The following is a 21446-nucleotide window of genomic DNA, read 5'->3' on the forward strand; positions in this document are numbered from 1 at the left end:
CATAACATCCATTCTATGGAGACACATTTATGCTCCGTATAAAATAATAATATTATAGTAATTTACCTTATCTTTATGTATTTTTTATTCTGGAGTTCTAGCATCTATTGTATAACATATTATCTATAAAATATATTGTCTATTTACATTTAGGTCTTAGTATCTTATCTAACAAATACTTCTACATAATTATCTATCTTTCTTTAACATTGATAAATACTTTCCCTGAGTAAAACTGGCTTCTTATATAATAAAATGATTTAAAGCGTTATGAGTTATCTACCACTTAATTAAATATGAAGTACCGTCACCTTCAGTGAATTTAATGATTTGTAAAACAACAGAGGTTTATTTCTAAAGAAGATTATAGTGAATCGAAGCCTACTTGAAAAGCACATGTGCAATATTCGAAATTAATATAAAATATAATTAATATTCTAAGTAACTTCAATGAACATGTCATGTGACAATAATTATCTTGAAACTCCGGTTAAATAAAACATTATTCATAATATACTTACTTTACCTTGTCACGCTCCAGTAGAAATGAGACGGTTTGGTGTCACTATATAAACATAGCCGATTTGGCGACGCGATTTGGTCGCTAGAACAACCGAATCGTAAAATCTGATATTTTCATGGTAAAAATGATAGCTGTATTAGTGCATTTAAATATAAACACAATGTTTAGTATTACAGAATAAGACAAATATAATATCCGCCATTTCCTTTGCACTAGTGCCACATTCCGCGCATTTTTCTGACATCTACAGTGCATATATAGTTTAGTTAGGCATGGATTCATGGTGTAAGAAGGTGTCGGAGACTCATAAATATTCATAAGAACTTGAAAAAATGAATAATAATGCATTAAAGTTGTTGTAAATATTTGTACATTAACATAAAACAGTATTTGAGTTGGCACTCTCCATCATTGAATTTGTAGAGATAGTGTACCAGCATTGACAGTACGTGACGTGATCATAATTTATTCGAACCTTTAGAGGCGTAGACATTTTTTGTGTTACTTCGTTTATTTTTTTATTCTATAATTAATAATTTTATTTCTTTCTATAGATATTACTTTTATATCTTGATTTACGTATTTTTTTTATTCTATTTATGTCGTGTTATATCGTATCCGGAAATTTGTACGTAAACATTTCACCGCAGGACACTTATTCGTGCGTCGCAGTACGTGAAACATGAGTTCGTGTAACAATTAATCAAGTGAAGAGTTCTTCGTTGAACATTTCACTGTGGAGTATATTTTTGTACGTATGCTACAACATGTGGCGAATTTTATGAGATGTCTTTACTAAGTTAGGTTAGGTTAGGGTTAATCTAATTGGAACAGTACTATTATTTGCAAACTATCGCCGCATTTTGTAAGATACGTACAAATGTATTCCACGGTGAAATGTTCAACGAAGAACTCGTCATTTGATAAAATGTTATACGAACTCATATTTTAAGTACTGCGGCGCATGAATTAGTCTCCCACGATAAACTGTATACGTACAACTTACATGTAACCGTGTTATATACGTCTTGAATTAATAATTTGCTATGTACTTAGTATGTTTTTTGAATAAATAAATAATTATTTTGCATTCATCATCATCATCATCATCAGCCGGGGTCAATCCACTGCTAGATGAAGGTCTCCCCAAGCTTCTTCCAACTCTCTCCGAATTATTTCCGCCGAACTTTACCAGTTAGTCAATTCAGCGGCTTTTACGGCGACCCTGTGGCCGTGTATCTAGTATCTAGTGTATCAGCTTTAAATCTGTCTCTAAAAGGTTCGTAGTATTCATCTACAATCTCTACATCCTCTTCCAAAAGTTCCCGAGAGAGATGTGTCACAACCTAATTGAAAAAAATTCTAAGTAATATAAATAAAATAGAAAATCGAACATACGCCATTTTAAAATACATCTATTCAAACCTTGTTTGCTCAACAAAACATAAAGTGGAATGAATCTCTTCAATCAACGAAAGCTAATAGCTTTTATTATACAGGCATTAAAAGCTCTGTAAATACAGTTATGTTTATGAAAGCACTGCCGTAAGAGATTTATACGCAAAAAATAATTAGGGACGTTTATTTTCGTCATAAAATATAAGTGGAATTAATAAAATTACACAAGCTGTGAGATGATTTATATAAAAATACCCAGATTTTAATATTTTGGCTCAATATTTTTATTTAATTTTTATTACGAAAATATTATTTGTATATTTCAATATTTTCATGTAAAGTAAAAAGATACCTATTTATTTTTTAAATAATATTTAAAAATCATTTATAAACTATAAATTACATAATTATTGTGTTTTGATTTAGGCACTATGTATAATATTAATCTTTGCGTATTTGTGAGTTGAAGTGTTGTTTTTTTTTCAAAATAAGTTTGATCCGGTCCATGAGTGAGCGAATAACAGCTATCAAAAATCTATTTCCTACAAATCTATATTTAATAATACAACTAACCAATTTGCACGGTTATACTACTATAGACATCTAGTGACTGAGTGGATTTATACGCAATATTTACTAGAAAATTACATCTAAATGCGAAACCCTTAATTTAGTCCTCGAATTCTTCTCTACACATCTGAGTAAATAGTAAAGATAAAAATAATCATTAAAATATAAAGCTATAACAAATTGAAACTGTTAAGGCTGTACCTCAGTTGAGGCATGGTCTAAAAAGATCGTGGCTAAGCGATGCGCAGATTGCGGGTCGCGGGTGCAAATGCCGAACGAAATATAATTTGTCATACAAATCCAACATGCGTCCATTTAGTTAGTGTTCTGTTTATTGTTCTATTAGTAACAATAATAATATATTCATTGACATGTTTTTTTATCAAGTAAGTGGGTAACGTTTTTAGTCATCTTTACACAATTTAAGAATTAATACCCCCGTCGCCATCACGAAACAAATTGACGTGTTCCCAGCTTAACGTTCTCTCTCCGAATGCCAGCAAAAACAGTCCAAAATTTTGTCGCGCCTATAGTTGAAAATTATTATAAAATTATTAAAATTAAATGTTTTTTCTTTAATTTAAAAAATATATAAATATGTACGAAAGTTAGCGATTTTGACATCGTCAATAATTTGAATTACCCCATCTCCATACGTCATATATATGCAGCCACTATGTATGCACGGCTGCCTTCCATGACAATATAAACGTGACAGAATGAAAAGATTTTACAAACACACTTTCTTGTCCCGAATAGAAGCTGCAGGAGGCTGATATAGCAACCATGCAAATTGGTGCTTAAAGAATGAATTTAGAAAATAAACAAAATAATATATATACCCGCGTATTGAAACTCTGCCAAACAGATGAGTCAGGAGTTGAAAGTGATGAATTTAAGGAGGGATCACAATTATTCCGTTGTCCATAATTTTTAAATTCCTCAAAATTGGCCTGTGTTGATGTCAAGTCGGCGTGGTCAATTAATCCCGTGTATGGATGGACCCTGGCAAACAGTTTCGCTTGGTTAGATCCCATCAGCGGGCAGTCCCAGTGATACGTTTATCAGTTGGTTATACTTACGCCGTCAGTTGATAGAGTACGGAAAAATTAGTAACTAAATCTTCCATATCACTCACTTCTCTAATTTACTCAAAAGTAAGTAAATATTGTAGTTTTAATAATGAAAAGGTTAAAAAAAATCGTTTCATTTTTTAGAATTCGAATGAAAATGATAGTACCTACAAGAACATTTTCCGACTTATTATACAATAAGAGTTAAACGAAAAAAACACCAGAGATATACATTGCCTTTGGATACACACGTCGGAGCGATGACATGTTCGGAAGGGATTCTATTATGTTAATATCGATCCACCGGACATGATTTTATTTAATCGAAGGGCGTGAGTCAGGTGGAAAAATAGGATGAAAGATAAAACGTTTCTGTAACCACTGCATTCATTCATGTTCTCATTTTAAGTTATAATATTCTATAAAACAAAGGTAAGTAGGTTGTTTTACAATGAATGCTGGATATAGTCGGAAGTCGCGTCACAGACGATTTCTTTGTAATTACATGTTGCATCTAGCAACCAATTTCAAATCTACGTTGAAGCTTATTATTTTTATCCACTAGGAGTGCAGAAATACCGCATTATTCTGTGTAGCAAGTGGTAAGAAAAATATCGCCTTGACAAATTAAAAATAATAAGAAATAAAAATTTTCGAAGTTTAAAACTGAATGCCAAACAACAAAGCTCTCTTTACAGTAAATAGTTATTATCAGTTCATTATTACTTAGTTTTGTTCAAAACACAGCGCGTCGAGTTGTCATTGTAAACTTTAAAATTATTGTTTGTATGAAAGTTAAAAAGAATTAAATTGTTTTCGTTTTCCACCGCATGTTTACACTACAAAATCTTTTTGTTTTGTTAAGAAGTCATTTATTACTTATGATTAGTATCTGTTAGTATAGTATCCCTACCTTATACTTATTTTACAACGTTTTTCCTAGCTTGTATTCTTATTTGTCCGGTACAAATCTTGCAATCGATTTTTGAATCAAATCAAATCAAATTTATTTATTTTACATAATAATGAACTTAACAAATTATAAATTCAAAGCGTCACGACATGACATAAAATAAATGTTAATAATTTTTAAAAATAAAAATACAGAGAATAAGTAATAAAATAAGAAATAAAATAAGTAACAAAATAAAAGTAGATGAAAGCACACAGAGTGAACTTTGATAAACCATTATCTTAAAAACTTATAAAACAACGTCCACCTAAATTCACTCTCACGTAAGTGGAATATATCAATATCCGAAGCGATTTCATTAAACATGGTTACTGCCCTCCCAACTGCCCCATACTAATATTGCATATTTGGCATAATAACTTCCCGACTCGCTAGACATTTAAAACTTTTAGAATATATCAGAACACGATGCCAATGCATTTTTTTAATACTTTTAGCCATCTTTAAGTATAATTGAATTCATTTTCAGTTAATTCTGTTTTGTATGAAAAGTTATTTCGACACCATTATTGGTTGCTAAGCGGATGGTCCTAGCAACTAAATTATTAATATATACGTGCGTTACTTCTTTTTCCACGGCACTACATCCCGGGGTGGGATTTGGCCTCCTCCACAACCGCTCTCCACTCACTCCGGTCTCTCGCCGCACTTCTCCAGTTACCGGGTCTTCCTATATGAAGCCAGTCCACTTCTACGGCGTCAGCCCATCTCCTTCTTGGACCGCCTCTGGGTCTCTTCCGTTGGGGTAGCCACTTCGTCATGATCCTTGGCGCTCTAACTTCAGGCATTCTCTCCACATGTCCCGCCCATCGTAGTCTTTGGGACTTACAGTATCTTATGATTGTTTGCTGTTCAATCAGCTCTTCCTACTCGTGGTTCATTTTTATTCTGTAGTTCCCATTTTCCAACGTGGGTCCAAAGATTTTGCGGAGTATTTTGCGCTCGAAGACAGCTAATTTGTTTTCCTCGTTTTGAGTTAAGCACCAAGTCTCACAGCCATAAGTGACCACTGGCCTTATAATTGTTTTATAAATTAGAAGTTTACTTCTTCGGCCTAGAATTTTCGACCCCACCAGTCGCTTGCAGGCATGCCAGCATTTATTCCCGGAGATAAGGCGGATTTTTATCTCCTCTGCTGTCTTATTTTGGGTATTTAGGCTGGATCCGAGATACGTGAACTTGTCCACCCCTTCATATGCATGCTGTCCCATGTATATATTCTGCAGCGCCACCTGATCGCGTGTGCTGACATACGTGCATTACTATGGAATCAATATGAATGTCAAAATGACATTTCAGTATTATTTCTATCAAGTACAAATTTTTTTGATCATTTAAGCTAGTCAAGTCAAGTTTATATGATTCAACATAAAATTTAAAAACGTTGTAAATAAAAAGTTCTTTTTATCTTGTAATTATTTATATTTCTCTTAATATACTTGACAATGGGCTTGTTTACATGAACTTAGTACCAATAATTAGTATTAGTTACTAGCACTTATACCGACACGTGTAAACAGACCGAATACTAATAAACATTATTAAAAATGTAATGACGAGTAAATAGAAGGTCATCATATTTACAATTTGTGAGTAATTACCAACACACCCATACATACGTTGTAATATTAACACTCTTTCTATGAGTTGCCTCCCTTAATTATTATGTGTCGCCTCTTAACCTTCAATCACGAGACGTGACTGATCAAGACTGTATGGGTTCCGGTTCAAGTAAACATTGAATGGTATTGTCACCTAGAGTGCTATAGATGAAGGCTTAAAATATGGTCCAAGAATTTTTCTAAAATTACATGTTTCTGAGGATATTCCAAATGATGTATATTCGATGTAACATTCTCAACTGTTGTGTGTATATCTAATATAAAAGCGCCCACGATGGCCGAGTGGCTAATACGTCGTGTTATAATGTCATGGATCCCTGGTTCGAGTCCTGGGTCTGGCAAATACACATATTATTTTTTAAGGTATGGATCTAAAAGATTGAACAAGTGGCTAACATCCATTTCTCGTAAAAACAAAAATATGTTAATTCAAACCTCTACTGTTTGGAAGCACATAATGTGATCTTCTCAGGATTGAACAAGATCAAAAAAATACACACCCTCACTATAACTCCACTCGCAGTCGCTATTTATCGCAACGTGTAAACCGCCCAACTAGTGTTTAGTGTCAAATAAAAATAAAAGCAGTGCTGTTATTTTTTTTTTAAATTGCAATGATGCTAACTAATATACTTTTACATGTCATCTCGTACAAACTCTAGTCAGCCTTTTAAGGCTATACCTCAGTTGAGGCATGGTTTAAAAAGATCGTATATCGAAGACGATAGGCGATGCGTGGATTGTGCAAATGACGCGTGCCGAACGAAATATAATCTGTCATATAAATCCAACATGCGTCCATTTAATGTTCTGTTTATTGTTCTATTAGTAACAATAATACTATATTCATTGAAATGTTTTCCTTTTCAAGTAAATGGGTAACGTTTTTTAGTCATCTTTACACGATTTAAGAATTAATACCAACGTCGCCATCACGAAGCAAATTAACGTGTTCACAGCTCGACGTTCGCTCTCCGATAACCAGCGAGTCCAAAATTTCGTCACACCAAAATTATTTGCCGTTTCACTGAAGTACCGTCTTAAGTAGCTTATTGACTAATCTGACTAGCGAGTATTAATGATTAGTACTTGATTGCTTTTCACTCCACTAACACCTCTACAGCCGTTATGCAGGCATATACTGTGGCATTACATAGTGTTTTACAAAAATATGAGAGTTTGTTATTGTTTATTTGTATTCAAATTTATAAGTAAATGTCAATATTTGATCCCAAAGGGGCATATTATATTATGAAACTCTACAGGAGAACCCATTCTTATAACCCAAGTACTTGCATTGTATCAAAATAATATATATTGATCTACCCGTATATTCGTATTTATACGAAGGTTTAGTCAAGTTCCCAGGTATATATATACAATAGCTCGTTTAATTAGTTTTCATGGCAGAGATAAATGATATTAATATTCCTCTCTAGGCCTAAATAATAATAAAGTAATGTTTTTAACCAAAAGTGGGCGTTTACCTATTTTTGTTTTTGCGATATATTTTCTTGTTGGCATATTTATTTCTATCTAGCTAAGCCAAGAATTATTATACTGACGCAGTAGACGCTTTCTATGTCTTTAGATAAATTAGTATATAATCATAGCGTTCATAACGTATAAGAAAACATTTACATAAAATCATAAGTATTTTCCCAGTCAAAGTAAGATGACTCAGACAAAATGGTTAATAATACATAGTCTTGTTTATACCTTTTGTAGCTTTTAAAGTTCATATCAGTTTATAATATAATCATCTCTTTTACGATAAAACGTTTTTGAGATATTTTTAAAAAATATAGTCATTTTTATATATATAATATATAAATAACCATGTCCTTGCTTCTTCGTATAAGGTGGTTAGGAGGGTCTTCATCGTCTTCGTCATGTCGGGTTTTCAATAGCTAGTAGCTACAATGTTTCGCTCCAGAGGCTGACGAAGGCAACACCATTTTCTTCGGCTTGTAGGATCTCGTCGAAATTGTAGCTTACTGGGCAAGCCTTGCATGAAAAGAGGTGCTCCATGCTTTGCATTTCACTGCACTCGCAGGATTGGTCATCAGAGAACCCCCACTTCACCATGTTGTCTCGAGTGTGCCCTACCATGGTTCTTGGTTTGTTTAGGACTTTCCATGTACGGTACCCGAGACTGCCTCCGGATGGTAGATGCTCTGCTGGCTTTACCCAATATTCGAGACCCTCAAAGGCTAGGTTCGCCTCCCATGCGGATAGTCTATATTCTTCGGGTGGGACGGTCAGAGGTATGCTTGTCGCTATAGAGCTTCTTCTGGATTTTAGCCTCGTTTTGTACATTTGATACCCATGCATGACGTGTCGCGGGTCCCTGTGGAGGGTTAGTTGCATTGATGTACAGTTAATTATGTTCCTCCATTTATTCCTTTTATTTTCTTTATAGTCAGGATTAAATATTTTGTGTAGTTGTTCTTGTGTTTTTATTGTTTAGTATTTCGTACGGTTTATGGAGGTCAATTTCATGCTTATGCTGTCTACATAGAGTCTTGAGAGTCCATCGCTCCTTTTCTAGTATAAGGAAGTCGTTGATGATATGCCACATACAGTTTGAGATTTTTAGCCGCCACATGGACAAAAGAATACACTACACACTAATACACTACAACAAAATACATTGCAGATAACTTGCACATCCTGGTATCAGACATCTAGAAAATATTGAACACATAGGAACAGTTGACGAAGACACTAAAACAAAACATCACATCGCAGGATTGGAGATCTACACATATGGCAGTCTAATCGATGACAAATTAGGGGCAGCTTTTGTAGCCTACAAAAATGGAACATTAATAACCCCCAGAAAATTTAAGCTCGAAAGCTACTGCACTGTTTTCCAAGCAGAAATATAGTCATTGTGCATCAGTGGCGAATTTAAGCTTTTTTTAAACTTTATCAGTCCAACGTATTTATTTTCATTGAACTTAGACTATAATATTGTGTAGATAGCGCTTTTCAATTGTTTAAATTTCAATAAATTCTGCCTAATCCTAGCCATAGTAGATAATATAGTCAAAAAATATCTGTTTATAATTATATAAAATATCTAAAATTATGCCATTAATCATAAATAATTTTTGATATTTTAAAGATAGAAGAATACGTTTTAACTAAGCATGATTTGGTTTACGCAGCGCGTAATGAATTAATATGTGAGTCGCTTAGAATCATAACTCACATATTCCAAAAATCGAGTTTTGAGATAATCGCAAAAAACCACCAGAGCACTATTTTTAGTAATTAGAAGAAAAGTATTGAACACACTTGAATATTAATGAGTGAGTGAGTCGATTGACATTATTTTTTGTTTATATATAATGCTCGTAAGGTTACGGGAAGCATTTAAAATTTTCATAATGTGAGTTTTGACACCAACTTTGTGAATATGTGAGTTATGACCCCAAGGTGTAGGAATAATGTGAGTTTTGATTCCAAGCTACACAAATATTAATAGATGTAGATTGTAGATACATCATACTTTTTATATGAATTTGGTAGGAATGATTGGATTTTTGAATAAAACTAATTATTCTGGGACATTTTGTCATATTTTATTTTGTTCTTACATAATTATTTACACTAATCAAAAATTTTATTCTAAATAATATCAGATCATCGTCCTAATGTTACTCCAGACACTGAATTTTATTGATATCACATTTTTTATGATCAAATTCTTGCATGCTTCTGATTGACAACGATTTGCAAAGATTAGCTCCTTTCTGATGTGTACATAAGGGATATGGAATGCCTATCCACTGGCCTTGTATCTGAAACCAAAATAAAACAAACCAACTTAATAAACCCTTGGAAGTATTTGCCCTATATTGTGGAACAAAAGGAATACGTAGATACCAACTAAAATATAATTGGGTCTTGGAAAAAATAAGTCTCACTCATTGTAAAGTTTATTTTGATAACTCAGTGGAATCTTTTATAGGTATTCATGGTTATAATTAATATATCAATAAAGCACTGAGCTGAATTTTTTTGACAGTGTCATTGTGCAAAGTAATAAAATAACAAATATATAATAATACATACCAAATTATTTTAACATAATATTATAACTTCATTCAAAACAACTTTTACAAACTCATGTGAGTAATGTCATGTCAAACAATAGAGCCTATAGATCCAGAGCAAATTGGCTGGCAACAGCCAATGACAAATTCTTTAAAAGGCTTAATTAAGTTACTGAGACTGCTAAGAATAATTATTAAACTTTGTATTTTATACAGAAGGTATAAGTAATGACAATGACAAAACACAAGTTATTATCAATGGAAATTCAATATCACATTTTGGTACTGACCTGTCAGTCTTGGCTTTATTTTTCTTACAGTTTCATGTACTTTCCTCACTTTCTTACGACTCCACCTGTAACTGTGGATACATTTATATCCATATTGAATAATTCTATATTATTTTTAGTCAATTTTTAACAAACAACGCCGAAATTATCAAACACAATGACTGCACAAGTGAACAGCAACTTCTTATTGAGATGCGAAATCCGCCATGACACTTTGAGGAATAGAGCTCTCTGATTGGTTAGAAAGGCATTGGAGTCAAAACTCACATTATTCTTTGAATTATGTGAGTTTTGACTCCAACAGTGAACTTTGTCAACGATTTTCACATAGTTTAAAGTGTTTTTTGATACCCAACTATTTTCTGTATATAGATTAATGCATTTAGAATCACTTGGCATATTTAACTCAAAAACGACAAAAATGCAAAATGTGAGTTATGATTCTAAGCGACTCATGTGTCCTTAAATCAACGAAAACACATATTTATTGCTGAAAAACGAATCGCCCAAACCATTCTTAAACTATTATAATTTGGGTAGGCAGGGTTTAATTGTTTTTTTTAAATTTAACCAACACTATACGCTATTACCCCGATGGTGGCCAAGCAGCTTACGCGTCGTCTTATCATGTCATGGATCCCAGGTTCGAATCCTGGATCTGGCAAGTACATATACCTATTATTTTTCAATTTGTGTTTCGAGTCAGAAATATATATATAAAAATATAGCTTTATAGGTTAAGAATAGGCCGAACAGCAACAAGGTCATTCATAGTTCATTCAGAGAGCAATCTCAGCGTTGAAAGGACGTCATTTTAATTCAGTCTAACCTCAAAAACCTCTAACCAATGGGGATTTATTTTAAGAAACGCAATAATTATTAATTGCAATTCTCGGTCGAATGAATAATCATTATTATTATTATTATTACCTTCAAACATAACATGTATGCGACATAACACCTGATGCCGGCCGACGGAATACAGGGCTGTCAAAATAATATCAATCTAATAAATGGTACGTTTTAAAGAGTTACAAATTTAAAGTTAAAAATAGCTTACGGATAGAATAGGGTACAGATGGAATAATTACATACTTCCAAGCGTCAAGCGGCATACAACATTCATCTAAAATAATTATGAAAAGACTAGCTGATTATGTTATGTTATTTTTGTATTGTTATTATTTTTTTGATTATCAAAATATTTCACATATTATCTGATGATGTGTATTTTGGATATATCGTAATATGTATCTTGTCTCATTAAAATTGCTATTAAGTTGATATAACATAGGAAAATCTGTAAATCATTAAAATGTTAATTTCGTTATAGTTTTTAATTAAACCGGTGCAATTACATATTAGATTTAAACACTGTTGTACAGTGTGACTTTTATAATATCAGATAGCCTTACGCGAGATGGGCAAGATAAAAAATAAAACTATAGGATGTCGGCAGAAGAGTAAACAAAACCCAGCTCATTGGATTACCGATTGGTAAGCAACTGTATATATTATATTTTTCCGCCAAATTCCACACAATTAAAAACAATTTATCATAAAAACAAGTAAGACGTCTTCGACAGCCCTGGGTGATTCGATAAAGTCGGCAGTTTTTTTTGTCTTGTTCTCTGCGATCCGCTAGCTTTGAATAAAAAATAATCTGTGGGTGACCACGTTAATAATCATTTTTTATAAGTATAAATTATTTCTTGCATTGGCTTTACTTACCAACAAAATACAATAATTATTGTACCTACCAACTAAAAGTAAAGTTGCGTTACTTGTTTGTAAAAGTGTCAGACTAAATTTAAACCAATCGGGTAAGTAATAAAAAGTCACTTTCTTTTTATAATAAACTATATTCCACGTTTTTTTTTAAATGTGCATTAGAATTAAACAATATGTACCTATTTTTTTAACAATTATGTAATAGGTCTTACACATTCAAAATACATACTATTCATTAATAATGTTTTTTGGATAGCACATTAAATAAAAATGTAGGTAGATATGTATTTCAACATCCTTCGTATGTTTAGTTCTCGGAAAATTTCAGGTTAAAACGTTATTAATATATTATTAAGTTTATATCGTGGCTATCCATCATATTGATTGCAATTACTTGCCACCAAACAACTGATTAACAAATTGAATTTAGGAACATTTATGAATATTACAAGATATCATTTTTTGGTCACCCCATTCTTTATTCACTTCGACAGTGTTTATGATTTAAATTTAATTAAGATAACATTATTTACTTTAGACCAAAGCATTGTCGGCGACCTTTGAATATTACCAGTAGTGCAACAATTCCGGACCACATGTGAAAAAATCATATTTTCAATTCTCAAGGGCAATTCTGTAGAGCGTCCCCTTAAGCAAATGGTTAATATCAATTTCTTGTAAAAACAAAAATCTATTAATACAAACCTCCACAACGTGGACGCCCATATATGATCCTATTAGGATCGAACATGGTCAAAAGAAGAATTTATGTCAGATCTTAACAGCCTTCCTCCATCCTTCGCCACTATTAATTGTGATTGAAAAATTGAACAATCTTTCCATAATAATAACTGTAATTTTCGAGGTGTTACCTCAAATTCCCCGATATCTATATTAAAAAATGTAATAATTATTGTAACGTGCATTTTTAATAATACCTACAATATCTTCCCCTCAAGGGGTCAATTCTATACATAATGCGGCTATCGACGGTAGCTTATGATGTTTATGTATTGAGGTAATAAAATTGTTACAATAAGTTAACCGTCTTAACTATTGAAGTTAATCCCTCCAAACCAAAACCCGCCACGCACCACACCCGGTCTTAATCGAGCGTATCACGTGGCCCTATATTGGCGATGTGAAGCATCTAGTTCAGTTTTAGGCCGGGAATTCCCTAGGAGAAGATACCCAGGACTAAGGTTGGTACGCTCAAAGTGATCTCTGACTGAGTTTAAGGTTACTTTCTAATGCAAAGTGCCGGGAAGACAAGAGCACAGGGAAATTATAAAAATAAAAATGATTCTAATGTATATATATAACAAAAATAATAAAGCTAATCATACGGACAGCAAAAATTATGTGCAGAGATCTTCACGCCTACAGTAAGACGCCTCAAATTTTTTAAATGCAAGATAATTGGCCTTAGTAGCAACCAAGTCGGACGGCCCGATGGGCCCAACAGCTGGTTGGACCGACCTGAGCATCTCCTCCCATTCGGAGCACATTCTAAGACATTCCCAGAGGATGTGGTTGGCATCCTGTATGGCATCCATATACGTTTTTTCCAGACATACACTGGCGAATGGAGATAACCAAATATCTGACTCCAGACCATTACACCAGTCAATTTGTGACTGGTCATGGTGGATTCGCTGGCAAGCTCTTCGAGCTTGGACTTGTAAGCTGTCCGACATGTCCATGCGGAGGGGAAATACAGGATGCCAACCACATCCTATGAGAGTGTCTGAGTATGTGCTCCGAACGGGAGGAAATGCTCAGGTCGGTCCATCCAGCTGTTGGACCCATCGGCCTGTCCGACCTGGTTGCTACTAAGGCCAATTATCTTGCTTTCAAAAAATTTGCGGCGTCTTACTACGGGCGTGAAGATCTCTTCACATAAATTTTGCTGCCTGTATGATTAGCTTCGTTCTTTAATTTAATAAACAAGTAGGTTCATTTTCTTTTTAGTAATTTCCATGTGCTTTTTCTCTCCCTGGCACTTTGCATTAGAGTAAACTCAGTAAACTCAGTCAGAGCTCACTTTGAGCGTAGCAATCTAAGTCTTAGGCATCTTCTCCCAGGACACTCCCAGGCCAATTCTTAGATGCCTCACATCACCAATTGACGGGTCCCGTGATACTCTCGATTAAGACCGAGGGTGCTACGGGGCGGGTTTGGTGGAGGAACTTTAACTTAAATGGCATCCTGAATTTCCCCTCCTTAACTGTCAAAACTGTCTATCTAAAAGTGAACACAGTAACAATTAACCTCTCAATACATACATATGATAAACTACCGTCGATAGCCGCCTTGTGTATGAAAACTTCGCAAGAATAGATTGTTTACACTTATATAGTTGATATTTAGATAATGTATGCGTACAAAAGGAAAAGGAAGATGAGCCTACAATCATTAATTTTAGGTGAGCTTAACGAAGATCGAATTCTAGAAATCTTCATAATATGTGAATTTTTACTTTTTTATGTGAAAATTCTTAATACATAGGCATTGATTCGACTCATAGTTTTACTTATTTATTTTATATTTTGATTTATTTTGAAACCTTTTCAACACAGATTCCGACATAGAAATATATTCACTGATTTTCTTTCATACATTTAAAATAAAGTATGTAATAAAAAGTAAATTACGTTAATTGGGTTGCAAGTTACATAAATCATTTCACGGGTTGACATTTAATGGGCGATAAATAACAATGTATTAAGTGCTATGAGCAAAACTTTACCATCCAAATTAATTTCGTTAATCAAATGAGACATGGATCGTTAAAGTGAAAAAAAGCTCCGGGGAAATCAAATGTTACCTGTCTCTTCCAATTTCCACGTAAAATTAGGCCTATAACGATATTTTTATGCAAAATTTTGGTGTAAATTGTTGTGTATTTTTTATTAGCTTATATTTTTATACCCATGGTGCTTTATTTTCAGCTCTCGAATACAACCCGACCTCACCCTTTCTGCGTTATTACAATTCTTAAGTTCCATTATCTCAAACAGTATATCGACGACGTTTATTTTATTGTTGTTTATACGATATTAGTTAAAATAAAATATTATATTATGAAGTAATAATTTCACTTAGTTTAATAAAAATCTGGACCAGTTTCGTCGGCTTCAAAAAGACATTGTCAAATGGGCAAAATCGGTAATAATTATTGCTATAATTCTATAGTAGATAAAATCCCATCATCCATTAGTACCCAAGAAATATAAAAATACCTGAACGGCGATCAAGATGCATGAAATAAGCGTTTCAGTGACAACGAAAGGGGTGCCGGACGAAATCCCGAAGGCCGAAATCCTGAATGCCGAAATCCCTAATGCTGAAATCCCGAATGGCCGAATTCCCGAATGGCCGGAATCCCGAAAGCTGAAATCCCGAAAAATAAAAAATACTAACAGTAATAATTGCGCAAATTTAACACTTATCTTGAATTGCGCAAATTTTATAAGAGAGACAAAAAACCATTTTTTTAGAACAAATGCGCAATTATTAGGTACTGTTGGTATTTTTTTTATTTTTCTGGATTTTGGCCTTCGGGATTCCGGCCATTCGGGATTTCAGCGTTCAGGATTTCCGTATTCGGGATTTCGGCCTTCGGGATTTTGGCTTTCGGGATTTAGGCTTTCGGGATTTCGGCCATTCGGGATTTCAGCATTCGGGATTTCAGCCTTCGGGATTTAGGCTTTCGGGATTTCGGCCATTCGGGATTTCAGCATTTGGGATTTCAGCCTTCGGGATTCCGGCCTTCGGGATTTCGACCCAAACCCCAACGAAAGATTGAAGATGAAGAAGAGCGAAGACAGCAAAGAAGTGCATTCATCTAGCAATAGATGGACAGTAACTATCTTTTTCCACATAAAAATATGAAATAATTTTAAAATCGTTTTGTTTAATTTTTATATTAATGTCTTTTTCCAATAATTTAAATTTAACTACGTACACTTAACTAAGTAAATATTCACTTTGTTTTAATTATGATATTTTAATTTCAATTATGGCGTGTTTATCTTATTTATACATCTCTAAATAAAGTGACAGTTTAATTCCCTCTGACCTTTGCTAAATGAATTGGTTTTAAATTTTGACCTTTGAGTTTTGGTAAACAAAGCCCTAAACTTGTCTATGGTTTCATACGAGAAAACTTTTCCATTTTATAAAATCGACATTTCAAAGTCGTTATAACTGATACTGAACATATTGTCAAGCCCTCTTATGAAAAACGAAAAACTTCACGATTGTCGCACTAATGAAAATATTTTTTTGAATTTTTAAATTACCCCAATCAAACTATTGGTAATACTATAATATCGATATCTCAGTCGATAAAAAAGTACTTACTCGTCACAAAAAAAAGCAATTGGCATAAACTGACGTTAACCGAACTTAATATATGGAGTCGATATCAAACATTTCAATCAAGTGGTTCACAAATAGTCTCTCAATTGAATAATCGTTCCTTGTATACTGCATTTGTCTGCAATAGACATACCTCTACATATACAACTACTAAAATAATAAGACCATACTGATGACTTGATGATTTTGATGACGATAAAATAATTATTTAACTTCTTTATTACACTAAACAATATGTTTCTCTTTAGCGCGGCTATGTATGTTTTTTGAATTTTTAAATTAGCTCTGCGAGCAAAGGACTTAAATGAGACCCCATAGGGACTCCGTCAAGTTGATTATAAAACTCTGAATTAAATGAGAAATAGTTATTTTCAACACATAATTTCATCAAAGAATAAATTTCTTCTAACTCGAATGGGTGTACTTTAGCTTTTTCTAGTTTTTCGTACACTATTTCTAAACATTCTTTAACTGGAATATTAGTAAATAAACTGGTTACATCTAATGATACCAGCTTACAGTTGCTAGGTAAATCTATGGTATTTATTTTATTAATTAAGTAAACTGAATTTTCTACGCTTCTTTTGGCTTTGAAATTTGTTAGATGTTTAAAAAATTTATTAATATAATATGCTAATTTGACTGTTGGCGTATTCGTATATGATACCACGGGCCTAATAGGAATATTAGTCTTATGTATCTTCGGTTGACCATATAGTAAGGGTGCCATAGGATTCATAAGAGTAACACTACGTTTGATAGCTTCGGTGGGGAAAGTGATAGTGCAAGTCCTTTGCTCGCAGAACTTTTTATGGACAAATTCGAATCGGAATCACTTTTAAATTAGCCCAATTAAACTATTGGTAATAATTATATAGTAACGTCTATCCACATAAAATAGAAGTAATGACCTCAGTCAATAATGAAATACTCGTCACTACGTATTATACAACTATTAAAATAATAAAGCAATACCGATGACTTGATGATTTTGATGACGATAAAATAATTATAGAATAATTTCTTTATACTACTAAATAATAAATGTTTCTCTTTGGTTTGGCACCCGGGCGGCAGTCACCCTTGGCGTGTAGGAGACCTTAGAATTAGTAGGCTCTGTCCACTACGGCGATGCAGGTGATTAATAATTCTAATGTGACTATATTATGACTTATATATATGAATAATATTATATGGCCGAATAAAATTTTATCCAATCACGATAAAAGCATACCCCATACTCCAAGACTTCATCATTAATCAATAATTTATGTTTCCTCTAGTATCACCATTACGAGTATATCTTCTTTATAAAAACTACTCATTCATTTATTTTATTATGAAAATCATTTATTATCATTATCTAGTTTCTGTGAGATATCAATACAATCCATTATACTATAAATACGAATTCAATTATTGTTATGTTCATACAATTCTTTCTATCAATAACAATTTTATGCATTCGATAACAATAGGAATAGACTCATTTTGTATTACGCTCGGGAACATTTTTGTTAATAAAACTTGAATAAAACAAAAATAATATCTACTTTTCTGTAGCAATAAAATATTATCAAGCACGCGTTTCCTAATTGAACGTCAAATATGTTATATTATTTTATCGGAGAGGCTATTGGGATAACTTTCTAAAGTATTATTTTATTTGTTCAGTAAATAATAATTGTACAGAATTGCTATCGTAATTTGTTTTGTTGCTATTATGGAGGATGTGAATCTTTGCTTCAATATATACAAACATATTAAGCCAGGGCCGAACTATGTAGGGATGTGTGCAGCATCCGGGTGGCAGGCTTCAGGATTGGCAAACAACTACGTTTAACATACATATTATGTTAAAATACTTAAGATACCTTCTAGAAAAAAAAAAATTTTGAAAAAATATGATGCCCGACGAGATTTGAGTCTATATTCACTAGATTTATGCCAATGTACTCTACCAATTAAATTACGAGCGTCTTATCTAATTATGATGAATAACGTCTTTCTCTTAAATTCTATTCTCTGAATTCTTGGTGAAGTCACAATATATATTTGTGATTTTACCAAACCTGGGTATTTCAGTGATTTTTTCACTGCTTGACTACCTACCGAAACAATTAGACCTCATGACATGTTGTTGTATTAAATATAAAAATAATTACAAGAAAGAACTTTTTATATACCACGTTTTTAAATTTTCTGTTGAATCATATAAACTTAACAATTATATGTATAAATAAAATCTTTTCATTGTAATTGATAGGAATATTGAATAAATATAGAATACTGAAATGTCATTTTGACATTTCATATTGATTTCCATAGTAACGCACGTGTATATTAATAATTTAGTTGCTAGGACCACCCCCTTAGCAACCAATAATAATAACTTTCCATACAAAATAGAATTAACTGAAAATGAGTTCAATTCTGCTTAAAAATGCCAAAAAGTATTTAAAAAATGCATTGTCGTCGTGTTCTGATATATTCTAAAAGTTTCAAATTTCTAGCTAGTCGGAAAGTTAGTTAAAAATCTTCGATCTTGGACAAACAAGAAAAAAAATGTACTGGACACACAAGAAAAAATATGTACTGGACAAACAAGAATACGAGCTAATAAAAACGTGGTAATAAAATGCGTCGGGTGTGGTCGATATATTCCAAATAACATAAAAAAAGAAAAATTAAATGAAATAATACAATAGAATAATATTCCAGTGTCATAAACACGCATATATATTATATTAATTGTAACTGGTTATTGACATTTTTTTAGCACAATACTTGGCGGGTTTTGGCCTCCTCTAAAAACCTTTACTTCTGGAAGATCCAACTCCAATCCTTTTCAGTTGCTTTGAGCAATCGTACAAAAAATCTCTCATGGTGCAATCTGGCAATCTTGATTCCAGCCGTCTACGTAATATATTGGAATCTCTTGCTATCGAGGGACGCGTACATTGCCCGCCTTACTAATAAAATAACTCACATGCCATTTTCACAGCTGGAATTTTCATATGCCACGTGATGTTTTTACTATTTTAAAGTTTGTGAAGAAACTTATATTGATTGTTCTCATTGTCAGATAATATAATGTAGAGTACTGTGATGACAATTTATGCTATTCTCAATATTTAAGAGTTTATAGGTTTTATAACATTTTATCAAACTTGTGTCAATACATATTATTATGTAAATATCAATAAAAAAATATATTTTCCGATATTCACGAAGCTGAAAAGTTGGTTAGAAGTAAATCACTTCTGATCGCCGCATTTTTCAAAAGTTAGGCAACTTGCAAAACATGTAAATTCAATCTGAAAGACTTCAGAACACATCAAAACATGCTAACTCACTTATAAAAAATATTCTTAGTATATAATATGACATACTTAATATATACATTATAATATATCAATACTAACCTTGGTAAGGGATTATGTGACTCTTTATTTCTTTTCGACTTTATTACTTGGAAGCATGCTGGATTAATTTTTAATAAAAAGTTACACTTAACGAAAATACGATATCAAATAATATGCTGCTTTATTCAGTCAATTTAATTCAAAGGACATAATAGACATTTTGGCAAATATGAGTATGTATTGCATTATTTAAAATGTAATTTGAGCATTCCAAAGGATATATATAGGACGAAGTATATATAAGTTATATACAGTTAGATATTATAACATAAATTTTCTAAAAATACTGCTACAAAAAAGCATGTTATTTTTTAAATTATTGTACCTATGTCTTAAATAGGTTAAGCAAATGAATCATCCATTATAGTAAAAACAATTTAAATAACGTCTACTCTGTGGATATACATATTATTATTCTCATATATATTAATAGTAATTTAATTTCTTGAATAATTGTGTTAAATGTCAATTATTCATGGTGGAAATGCATTGTATTAATAATTTTAATAAAACACAGTTTTTGTACTGCATACAGTTTTTTATTAAATAATTGTACCGGTTTTTTCCGCCTTGGAGAGATATTTTCAACTTCAACCAATTATCATTTTCAATCGGTAAAATTATTTAATAAAGAAGTGGATTCAGATCAAAACTGTTTTATTAAAATTATTAATTGTAATTTACCTTTTTTACTATATAGAATGTCGTCAATGATGCACCGTCTTCAGCCGGGTTGATTTACCACTGGATGATCGTCTCCAACAAGTCTACATGCTATCTCATTGACATTTCACATGTTTGGCAACATCTATTACATCACGTAGTATTGTTTGACTGGATAAGGATCCATTGGTTTCTTTTGTGGTCTTTCCACGTTATATTGCTGTCACGTAGGTAGGTATATCCACCATCACCACCATATCATTTTTATTAGACCTCTATTACATCGCGTACTCTAAGTCTTGTCTGACTCCTTATCTATTGGTTTATTTTATGGTTTTTTTGCGTCATGCCCAATATTCAATTCAAATTTATTTATTTTACATATAATGAACATAACAAATTATAAATTTAAAGCATTCACGACATGTAAAAATACAGAGAAATGTGAGTTAATAATACAATAAGTAATAAAATAAGAAATAAAATAAAAAGAGAAATAAAATAAAATAACAAAAATAAAAGTAGATGGAAGCACACAGAGTTAACTTTGATAGACCCTATCTTAAAAACTTATAAAACAACGTCCACCTAAATTCACCTCACGTACGTAGAATATATCAATATCCGAAGCGATTTCATTAAACATGGTTATTGCCCTCCCAATTGGCATTACTAATGGCAGGTTAGTTCTGCACCTTGGAAGAACAAAAAACTGATGCCCTCGATTCCTA

This window comes from Rhyacophila brunnea, unplaced genomic scaffold (genome assembly GCF_057557595.1).
Source record: "Rhyacophila brunnea isolate RB1 unplaced genomic scaffold, BYU_Rbru_1.0 scaffold_17, whole genome shotgun sequence".
NCBI lineage: Eukaryota > Metazoa > Arthropoda > Insecta > Trichoptera > Rhyacophilidae > Rhyacophila > Rhyacophila brunnea.